Source organism: Mus musculus, chromosome 15 (assembly GCF_000001635.26).
Source record: "Mus musculus strain C57BL/6J chromosome 15, GRCm38.p6 C57BL/6J".
In the NCBI taxonomy this organism is placed as follows: Eukaryota; Metazoa; Chordata; class Mammalia; order Rodentia; family Muridae; genus Mus; species Mus musculus.
In genome coordinates this window covers 38,511,878-38,523,468 of record NC_000081.6, presented here as the reverse complement: position 1 = coordinate 38,523,468, position 11,591 = coordinate 38,511,878, and the positions used below count along the sequence as shown (strand labels likewise).

Sequence of the window (11,591 nt, the reverse complement as noted above, 5' to 3'; positions counted from 1 at the left end):
AGACCAGGCTGACCTTGAACTCAGAAATCTGCCTGCTTCTGCCTCAAAGTACTGGGATTAAAGGCATGTGCCACCACTGCCTGGCTACCTTTATCTATAAATTTATTCAATCTTTTCTATCTATTGGCACAAAGGCAAGTAGGTTTGAATCAATGGATCAGAATGACCTAAGTGTAAATGTAATTATGATTTTAATCTCTGGGTTCTCTATTTAATAATATTTTCACTGGCACTACCTTTGGATTTGTGTATGAGTAACCTGACTTGGCAGAATAACCCAAACCCCAAACCTCAAACATAATTAAATATGCTGTTCTCATTAGATAGTCATCATTCTGTTAGTCCCCTACTATGTTGTCTATTTTAACTCCGTACAATTTTCAAGTTTCTACTGTGTTCATTAAAAGGTAACATTGTTCTTTCCATTTGAATACACATGGCTACATAGTTTCAATTGACGTTGCTGAATCCTTCCTGCTGTAAATGTTGGATTAGGCTATAGTCCAGTATCCTACCACTCAGAGATGTCAACATTCCTCACTTGAACTTCTGCAACCTCCTGCCCTCCTACTCCACTGAAACTGGGCAACAGAAAGTCTTAAATAACTTTTCAGACCCTTTCTCCACTAATGGCTGTACTTGGGTCTCACATTTTTTTTCTTCCCACCTTTATAATATTTTCTGCCCAAGTCCACTCTCCCTAGCACTTTTCTAGGTATTCTGCTCAACTTCTATCTTATCAGTGCAACATTTCAATTTTGTCTATAATAAAGGCTCCCAAGTTCACACCAAAGGGCTCTACAGTTCGTCATTTCCAGGGGACCACCTGAATTTGGGTTTCTTTCTTTTGAAAGGGGAGGCACTCTCATCATCCAGGCTGAACTAGAATGTTCTACAATGTATGGCAATCTTTCTGCTTTTTACTCCCTCTCCCCTCAGTGCTAGGATTACAGGCATGTACCATCACATATGTTTAGGGGTTTTTGGAGGGGGAGGGTGGGAGTGAGTATCACTATTGTTGAGAGTTAGGGTCTTTTTTTGTTTGTTTTGGGTTGTTTTTGTTTTTGTTTTTGTTTTTGTTTTTTTGTTTTTCGAGACAGGGTTTCTCTGTGTAGGCCTGGCTGTCCTGGAACTCACTCTGTAGACCAGGCTGGCCTCGAACTCAGAAATCTGCCTGCCTCTGCCTCCCAAGTGCTGGGATTAAAGGCGTGCACCACCACGCCCGGCGTTTTGGCTTTTGTTTTTTTTTTTGTTTTTTTGTTTTGTTTTGTTTTGTTTTGTTTTGTTTTTTTTGAGACAGTGTCTCTGTACAGTCCTGGCTGTCCTGGAACTCACTCTGTAGACCAGGCTGACCTCGAACTCAGAAATCCACCTGCCTCTGCCTCCCAAGTGCTAGGATTAAAAGCGTGCACCACCACGCTCAGCTGGGAGTTAGGGTCTTACTGTGTAGACTTGGCTGGCCTCCTGCCTCTGCTTCCCCAGTCCTGGGATTATATGCATGCATCAACATGCTGAATTTCTTAGTAAGATTGTGCTTATTTCTGCCAAACCATCTATCTTCTTCTTTGCAATCCACTAAATAATCTTTTAAAACATCTCTCGGTGTGTGGTGGAATACTACTGTAATTCCAGCAATAGGGAGGCAGCGTCCGGATGACTGGGAGGCCTGGGCTACATAGTTAGACCATGAATCAAAAAAACTAGCAGCATATCATATGTATTTAGTCATATGTATATGACATTATCAGTACGATATTCAATATTGTCCCTATTTAAAATGTTTCTAGAATGAAGGGTAAGTTCTAATTCCTTATCAATCCCTCCCTAATAGAACTTTTTATTTAATCTCCTTTGCAAACATGCCTCTAGAGTGGAACGGGAAAGCCACTCCCAGTTCTCCAGCCCACCCATTTCTGCCCTTTCTTTCATCTGCTTCCTTTGACAGAATCCTGTTTCCCTGGAACATAGACCCTAGATTCACTCTGAACTGTTTCCTGAGAACTTTTCTCTCAGATGAAGTTATTTCTTCCTTCTACTTGGTTCCTTACAGCATTTACCTTGTTATCTGTCAACAATTTGGTTATTTTACGAACATTCCATTTCTCCTGCTAGACTGCAAACAAAATGTCAAATGGTGTGTTCATGTGGGCAAGAGCCTCCTTGGGAAGTTGCTGCAGTTTAAATGGATCAGAACTTAACAAAAGTGTTAGAGACTGAGCACAGTGGATCATAACTTCACATCCCAGAACTCTAGAGGTCAAGACTGACATGAATTCAAGGCCAGCACGGGCAATATATTAACTTCCTATCTCAAAAAAGGAAAAGGGGAGGGGAGAGAGGGATGGAGAGGGAGGAGGTAAGAGAAAGCTAAGATATGTCAAGAAAAATAGGGGAAACAAAAACCAGAAACTGAGCTCACAGTTCCCAACTTGTAATACTCTCTACCTCTGAAACATTCTGGCCTTACCAAATCTGCAAGAGCTCTTCCTTTCTTTCTGCCTTGGTGATTTATTAATTACTGTACCGATTACAAGATAAATGGAGTGAAAGAATGTGAAGGAGAGAGGGTTCAGGGTCTTACTTTAAAAGATCTTACGTTGAAGGGGCATCATAAATAGGGTAATACACGACTGTAATCTCAATCCCCTTAAATTGAGGCAGGAGACTTGCTATTTGGAGGTCAGTTTCAGCTACAGAGAAGTGCCCTGTCTGCCTGTCCCTCCCCTTCATTGTGCTGAGTCTGGAGTTGCAAAGATTTAGCAGGCTAGGACTGACTGCTAGTGATAAAATGGCCTTTGGTTTTTCCTTTTTCCAGACAGGGTTTCACTACGTGTAGCTCAAGCTGTCTAGAAACCAGGCTAACTTTGAACTCAAGAGATCCATCAGCTTCTGCCTTCTTATGCTGGGATTAAAGGCATGCACCACCTCATCCAGCTAGAAAAAGGATTTTAAATATAAGGGGAGGGGGGAGGCTACATCCGTCATTTTACTTTAGTAATAAAAGTTTATTAAATAATAGAGAATAGAGAAAAAACGGCCGGGCAGTAGTGGCGCACGCCTTTAATCCCAGCACTTGGGAGGCAGAGGCAGGCAGATTTCTGAGTTCGAGGCCAGTCTGGTCTACAGAGTGAGTTCCAGGACAGCCAGGGCTATACAGAGAAACCCTGTCTCGAAAAACTGAAGAAAAACAAAACAAAACAAACAAGATTAGAGAGAAACCCTGGTGTGGTGGCACGTGCCTTTAGCAGGAGCACCTAGGAGCACCTATATACCAGGCAGAGTTCAAGGCTAGCCTGGTATATAGAGGGAGTTCCAGGACAGCTTGGGTTGCACAGAGAAAGCCTTTCTGGAGAAACAAAACAAAAGAATAAAAAAAAAGAATGACTTCAAACGAGAAATGCAGAGGATTAAAGAGATGTGCCTTTAAGTCATGTAACTTCAGCAACACTGGCCCCGCTTTAATAGGGCTGGGTCTGACTGCATCAACCCTTTTTGAAAATGAAGACAAAGAAAGAAAAGCCACATTTAAAAAAAAAATCTACTGCACCATATTGCAACATGCGAACACGGAGGAACATTCTGGTACGATCAAAGCCTCAGTAACCACACCGGACTGGTTCTTGCTGGCCACGGGGAACTCATTTTCATAACGGAGCTCCGCAACCCATGGAGAGGCGGGAACCTCTCCCTCGGAATACAGTCCCCGGGCATAGTATACAGTTGTTACATAAACTAGTGCACCGAGAAAGCCCCGTGATGGCGCACACCCTCCTCTCCTAAAATACTGGAGTCGGTAAGCCGAGGACCCAGGACGGTCCCGAAGGCTGCCGTCAGCATGGACTAGCTGCCGGCTCACAAAGCGGATCGTTGGCTGCTAGCGTGGCGCGCAGGCGCCGCAAGGGCGAGGGCGCGATCCGCGATCCGCTGGGCCGCGCGCCCTCTGCCCCGCCTACGAAACTAGCAGCCCGCTGGGGAGCGGCTGCAGCGCGAGGGCGGGAAGCGAGCGCCGGGCCAGCACCTGCCAGGCCCGGTGGTCCCGCCCTTCGGCCCCCTAACTGCACAAGGCTGTCCTTCCCCTTCCGCCCCTCCCACATTCCCCGGCGGCACAGGCCCCACCCCCGTCGTGCGGCCGACCGGCCGTCTGTGACGTCAGCAGCCCCCGCCCCCCTGAGTATAAATACTGGCGTCTCTGGCACCGCCTTCCCACACTCTCTGGCTCAACTCTCGCCGCGGTGTTTCCGTTTTTCTCTCTGGTTGTCTCCTGCTCTGCTCTTCTCATCCTTCTCGCTCTGCTGCTCTGCGGAGTGACGAGGCTGAATCCTCTCCCCACCCAGTTCGCGCCTTTCTTCTTTTTCTCGCGCCGCTCCATTTCTCCAGTTCGGCTGCCGCCGCCACTGCTGCTCAGCTGGTGTCGGTGCCGCGCGTTTCCCCCACGTCGTCCCCGCAGCCTATGGCCCAGGCCGCCTTGGGTATTTCTGCTCAAGGTAACCACATCCCTCTTTAAAAATTCCGCCGAAAAAGAGAAGACGCTTTACCCGACTCTTTGGGCCGTTATCTCACGTGAGTACCGGACTTAGGGGCGCGGGAGGGTCCGGCGCCTGGGCTGGGCCACGCCGCCCTCGGTGTCCCCGCAGTGCCCCGCAGCCGGCGGCCTCGAACATGGCGGCCGGCGGCGTGTGTGGCGGCTGCCGGTGGCCCGGGCGGCGGCCGGCGCCTCGCGACCCAGGGCGGCAGCCGACAGCCGCGGTTGAGCGAGGGGGCGTGTGCGCGTGGGGCCGCGCTCGGGGGCAGGCTGGCGGTGGTCGCTGTTCCCTCTCGGCGGCATGCGGCCCCCACCCCACTCCCGTGGTGCATTGCTGTTTCCGGGGAGGGGGTCCGGCGGCAGCCTGGAGGGCTGGGGGTCCCATCGCCCTCTCCCTGTCTCAGTGCCTGCAGGGGGTTGTGGTGCGGAGTGGACGGGCTGCGGCGGCCGGGGCTCCGGGTTATGAATGGAGCGGGGCGGGCCTCGAGCCGGCATCTGGTGACAGCTGGGAGGAGGCTGGATTCTTGCGGGCGGGAGAGGGGGTGCGGAGTGCGCGCTCCCCCTCTGGCGGTGGAAAGTTGACCTCACTCGGGGCCGGCGGCGGGGAAGCCCCGGTGTCAAGTAGCAAGCGAATAGGCCTTTGGCCCTTTCTGGAAACCTCGGCGCTGCTGACCCGCCCCTGCGGCTCTCCTGATTGGGCCAAGTCGCTTTCACTTACCCCAGTCACCTCCTGAAGCCTGGAGATTAGTCACCATGGCTTCGTTTTCTGGTCCTAGCTGTGATCGCGGGGCAGAAAGAGGGCGAAGGGTAGGTTGATGCGGCTTATCAAGGACTCTGTTGGCTGCCAGCGGTTAGTAGTGTTTAAACGTTTTATGGTATTAAGTATCATGAACGTGTGTTACTGGCTGAACGAAGCAAGCAGTTTACACTGTTTACAGCCTCAGGATGTTTGAACAGATTGAACTCAGTTTTGTGGTGGATATCTTAGGTTGTTCTTGTCCTGTGGTGTTTTACCATTAATATATGCACAGCCTGGGTGAGAGCTGATTAACTTCCTCAGGAAAGGACTATGAGAACTAGGCCCGACAGGAAAGCAAGCTTGGTACCAATAAGCCCCGAGGAATTCACAGGTAATAAGTAGGAAAGGGTGTTTACATAAAACTGTAGGTTATAAAGATAAATGAGTAATCAATTTATTTCTCTAATGTTTTAGTATGATTCCCAACAATGAACTCAGAGTGGTACCTTCAATTTAGATTCCGCAGCTAACATTTTACTCTACTTACCTTCCAGCCATCTTACTAATTCTGCATTACGGACATCAAAATGCTTCATAGCTCTAACTTGAGTATTTCCATACATTAAATACAGTCCCATTCTCTAATTTTTAGAAATTGGCAGTAAAATTCTCATTATTTATTTGTACTGTTTGATTAGATTTTGTTGTTTGTTTGAGACAGGACCTCACTTTGTAGCCCAGACTTGAGTCTGATTTTCCTTCCTCATCAGCCTGGTGCTAGGACTCCAGGCTCAGGACAAGTTTGGCTTGTATTTAGTACGTTTTAGCAAAGTGATGCCAGGTGTTGTTACACCTGTAATCCCAGGAAGTTCTTGAAGCTAGCTATGGTCACATAAAGCAAAATCCTGTGTGCAAAGAGAGGAGAAAGAACTTTATAATCTACATCTAGGTCAAGACAGAACATTAACATCCTCATCTAGCCCTCCTGACAGGTCACAGCAGTTCTTGTGAGGCCCATCTAGCCTTCCTTTTTTTTTTTTTTTTTAAATCAAGGGACTTAAATGGAATCAATTGATATGCATGCTTTTGTGCAAAAGGCTTTTATTTAGCATATTTTATATGTTAATAAATTGTTTCTGGTAGTCCATTGTGTGTATATGTATATGCCTGATTTTAAAAAACTTTGCCGGGCAGTTGTGCATTCCTTTAATCCCAGCACTTGGGGCAAGGCAGATCTATGAGTTTGAGAACAGCCAGGGCTGTACAGAGAAATCCTGTCTAAAAAAAACAAACAAACAAAAAAAAAACAATTTTTTTTTGGAAAATCTGCAAAGATAGCAGAAACATTTGTAAAGATATTTCGAAGAGGAAAACAATTTTGAGGAGTGTCAAGGTGGAGCTAGATTTGTGGTTGGTCAAGTGATTGCCTAGAATCTCCAGCCCTGGGTTTGATTTCCAGCACCCTATAAACCAGGTGAGAAGCACTTCTGAGATCCTAATCCTCACATTGATTGTAATCCCAGCATTTGGGAAATGGAGGCAGGATTTCACCTCTTTGGCCCCAGAAGTGTTTAGGGCCAGCCAGCCTAAGGCTGCATGACCTTTCTGCCCATCTCCACCTCCCTCCCAATTTACACAGGTCATTCTAAAGGAGAGTAATTTTTCTTTCCTCTTTCTTCTTTTCTTTTTTTCTTTTTCTTTTTCGCTTATTCTAGACAGTTTCAAAATTGCACAACTATCCTGTAACTCACTCTGTAGTTCCAGCCTGGAACTCAAAGATCTGACTGCCTCTGCCTTTCAAGTGCTGGGATTCAAAGTGTGAGCCACCATTGCTTGGCTAGGAATTTGTTTTTCAGTATTGCCTTTCATCCACATTTCACGTACCCCTTCCTTTATACTATCTCCTCCAGATAAATATTTGCATTTATCCTGTATGTAAATGTCCATCTTACACTGTGCACCACTTTTTGTATCTATTAAATTATCTTTAAAATCAGGGAGCCTTCATTTCCTAGTAGTATCTGTGTTAAATGAAAAGGTTTAGATATTACTGAAGAACATTAGTTGGTGTCTTAAAGTTTAATGCCCTCAGTGTTTCACAGAATTGATCTTGGATTGCCATAAGCAGCAAATAATAGCTGTGAATAAAACAGGGGGAATGTCTTATCCAGGATAATTGTTAACATTCCTTAGGAGAGAGGTAAGAATGAGCTAATTTTCAGCATGGTTGTTTGTTTTTTGTTTTCGAGACAGGGTTTCTCTATGTAGCACTGGCTGTCCTGGTAGACCAGGCTTGCCTCGAACTCAGAAATCTGCCTGCCTCCTGAGTGCTGGGATTAAAGGCATACGCCAGCACCACCCAGCCATGATTTAGTTTTTAAAAATTAGGTGTTTGAGGAAGTAGAAGGTTTTATAGATTAAAACATGGGAATTTAGTTTGGTGAAATGCCTGCATCCATGATGGCCATGGGTTCAATATATAGTACAGTAACAAAGTTGCTAGGTCAGTATATTGTTTAGAATCTGAACGTCATAGTTTTCACAAGTTGTTTTGAGATATCATCTCATAGAGCCTAGACTAGTTTTCAACTCCTTATGTAGGTGAGGCTGGTGTTCAACTCCTGATCTTTCTGCTGTTATTTCTCAAGTGCTGGAGATTACAGCTTTTAACAGTGGTCAGTTTTCCTCACTAAGTAGAACCATTTTTGCTTTGTTTAAAGTTGCCTAGATCCTGTTTAAGTAGGTTATAGAGTACTTCTGAGAACCTACAAACTCTTGACCTTGTATATCGTTTCTAATTTAGTATCTGGTTCCCTTTTTACTACCCCTTCTTAGGAAATATAATAATCAGGATGTAGTACTTTAATAACTACTGAAGCACAAATGATATATTTAGGTTGTATATATAGCACTTTGTAAATTTTAACCCCACTCAGTTAAACCATTATTGAAATGACCATTTCTAAAGCACTAAATGTAGCACTTTTTTTTTTTTTTTTTGGTAGTATGACAAGCTTCACACTCATTTGCTTCTGGTGATAGTAAAATGAAATAGGTCTAGAGGGACTAGATATAAGGAGAAAAGCTATATAGACTTGCTTAGGGCTTTCCCAGTTACTTTCCTTTTGGAGACAGGGGCTAATGTCTCCTAAGTTGGCCTCAGGCTCTTGTTTTTTTATAAAGCATGACCTTGAACTCGTAGTTCCTGGTCTGTTTACACAAATCCTGGGATTACAAAATATGTGTACTACCAGGCCTAACTCTTTAGTATTGTAGTAGGAATTTGCAGCAAAGGATAGTATGAACTTGACCAAATAGTTCCAAGATTTGTGCTAGAATATTTGAGGGTTTTTTGTTTTTGTTTTTGTTTTTTTTTTTTGTCATTTTGACCTTGCTATGTAACCTAGGCTGACCTTGAATTTAAATATTCTGCTTAGCCTCCTAAGTGCAGAGATTACAAGTATTTGGTACCATAAAGAACTGGAATGTCACTTTAATAGAACACTATTAAATAAGCTAAAACTTACTTAAATCAACCTGTTTGAATTACAGCCTAATTTTTAAAACACAGAACTTTCTATTTTCTTTATTTCTTTAGGGCGAACTTTCTGACCGAGTATACAACTACCCAGAAGGCCTAGGAGAAGTGCTGTATAGAGAGCAGTTCGACTTCAACGCTGAGCCACCTTGGGAACCTAGCTGATGATAGGGGGTTCCATCTCCTAACTTGTCCATGTAAGTATCTTCACATCGGAGGAGGTAGGAATACAATTGAAACGCTGCGTCAGTGCTTCTCAGAATTGGAACTCTGTCTCCTCTTCAGATTCTTAAAATCAATAAATTAAACAGGTTAGATAACAAGTGTAAGGTTATTTGTAAGGTAAGATTATATGTACTTACCAACAATGGAATCACTATAACTTTGACTTGAATGCATAATGAGTAGCACTATATTTAGTGTACTTCAGATATTTTATTGAGGTCTGGAGGCAAGGCTCAGTGGTTATGAGCACTTGTGTTCTCAGCACCCATGTTTGGTTGTTCACAACTGCCTATAACTGCTTGAGAGGATCTGACACCCCATCTTGACTTCCTGTCACCTGCATACACATGTACGTTCTCAGAAGCAGAGATGGACATACATCCAGAGTGGACTTGAAGTAAAAATAAAATCTCCCTCTTTTTTTTTTTAAAGATTTATTTATTGTTATATGTAAGTACACTGTAGCTGTCTTCAGACACACCAAAAGAGGGCATCAGATCTCATTATGGATGGTTATGAGCCACCGTGTGGATGCTGGAATTTGAACTCAGGGCCTTCAGAAGAGCAGTCAGTGCTCTTAACCGCCATCTCACCAGCCCCAAAATCTCTTTTTTTTAAAATTGTACCAGTTCAGGGTTTTTTGGTTTTTTTTAGTTTTGTTTTGTTTTTGAAGTGTCTCAAGTCAGTTTGCCTGTTGTGTTTTCTTTCTTTCTTCCTTTCTTTCTTTCTTTCTTTTTTTATCTTCATATATTCTGGATGGGTTCGCTATCATTGGGCGATACATATTATATATACAAAGGATATATTGTTAAATCTCTATAAAGATTTGTTTATTTATTTAATGTATGTGAGTACACTGTAACTGTACAGATGGTTATGAGCCTTCATGTAGCTGTTAGGAATTGAATTTTTAGGACCTCTGTTTCCTCCACTTAACCCCACTCAGTCCCTGCTTGCTCCGACCCAAAGATTTATAAATTATACACAAGTACACTGTAGCTGTCTTCAGACACACCAGAAGAGGGCGACAGATCTCATTATGGGTGGTTGTGAGCCACCATGTGGTTGCTGGGATTTGAACTCGGGACCTTAGGAAAAGCAGTCAGTGTTCTTACCTGCTGAGCCATCTTGCCAGCCCCAGTCCAGTTTTAATATAATTTGGAGAGTGGATTTTGACTTTAGAATATAATTTCTCATATTCAATTACCTATTAATAGGTATAAGTATTGGCTGAATCAGAAAAGACTCAGACTTTGTAAATTGAATCTAGGGCTTCCTCAACACTGTATAAGTGCTGCATTGAGTTAACATTCCTCAGCATCAAAGACATTTTAGAAAACATTCCCTGTGCGTGTGTGTGAAGTGGAGAGGCAGCTTGTAGGATTTAGTGCTCTGCCTCTTCCGTGTGGGTTCCAGGGATCAGATCCCAGTCTTCAGGCTTGGCAAGAAGTGCTGTTACCTGTGATGCTATCTTGCCAGCCCCTGGTAAAGCAAAAGATTCTGCCATTCTATTTGGTAAGGCTATATCTCAGCATATGAGTGTGAAAACAATTTTAGTTCATTTTCCTAGTAATGAATATCCTGCTGGTCAAATGTTTTGCCTTTTTTTTTTTTTTTAAGAGTTGTATATTTTATAATTGGTTTCATCTATTAAACTTGTAGAAACCAATGGTTTGAAAGATACTTGAGACTCCCAGCATACCACATTCCAGATAGTCAAGGATATGTTTTGACTACTTGATATTCTGTGCCTGGATTATTTTAAAACTCTATGCAAACTATAATTTTCTCAGCAAGCTGGTTTGTTTGCTCAGAGGCCTGTCTATCTACTTATTTGTTTATTATTTTTTAGAGAGTGGTTTTCTAACTAGTTCTGGCTGGCTTAGAACTGACTATATAAAGCAGGCTAGATTTGTGCTCTCAGATCCATGGTGCTATGCCACCATTTCCAGCTGGTAATCTAGTGCTGGGACTAGCCAGGGTAGCCTGAATGGAGAAGCTCCAGGTTCAGTGAGAGGTTCTCTTTGAAAATGTGGATGATTCTTGAGAAATAACACTTGAAATATACTTCTGGACTCTGTGTACACACATGACCTGCACATACAAATAATAGTTACATTGTAAAAAGTTAAAAATTCCATCTCCATGTTTCATGTAATTGAAATTTGGAATTTTGAGACTTAAATGGGTTTTACATGAGAATAAACAGCAGTATTAGAAAAAAAAAATCTCAGATGGGGCAGTTTCAAGTTACTCCTCAGCTCTAGTGTAGTCAATAAGTATTCCTTTTAAGAAGAGAAAAATCAAGCCAGGTGGTGGTGGTGCATGCCTTTAATCCCAGTGCCTGGTAGGCAGAGGTAGGTGGATCTTTGAGTTTGAGGCCAGCCAGGTGGCAAAGATGGGGGTAGGGGGCAGTTATCTTAGGAAAACAGTAGATCACAGTAGTGTTTCTTATTTTGGCTATAATATAGATTCTGTTGAATAAAAATAGCTCCAAAGCCATGCAATCTACAGAGCCCAAGCATTAGGGACGTAGTGGGTCAGGAACTCATGGCTTGTCTGAGCCA

The 11,591-nt window shown here is 43.6% G+C and overlaps 1 protein-coding gene across 7 annotated transcripts in view; it reads left to right on the top strand.

The window, feature by feature from the left end:
* The first annotated feature begins 4,174 nt into the window (after positions 1-4,174).
* Azin1 (antizyme inhibitor 1) overlaps positions 4,175-11,591 on the top strand; it is a 31,865-nt gene continuing 24,448 nt past the window's right edge. For 4 of the 7 annotated variants that reach the window (NR_125913.1, NM_001301688.1, NM_018745.5 and 1 more), the window contains exons 1-2: positions 4,203-4,560; positions 8,860-8,996. The gene's annotated coding sequence lies outside the window, so the exon portion shown is untranslated. Of the gene's footprint in view, positions 4,561-8,859; positions 8,997-11,591 lie in introns of all 7 variants that reach the window. The other 3 variants (XM_006520117.2, XM_030248661.1, XM_006520114.4) reach the window with 2 other exon arrangements.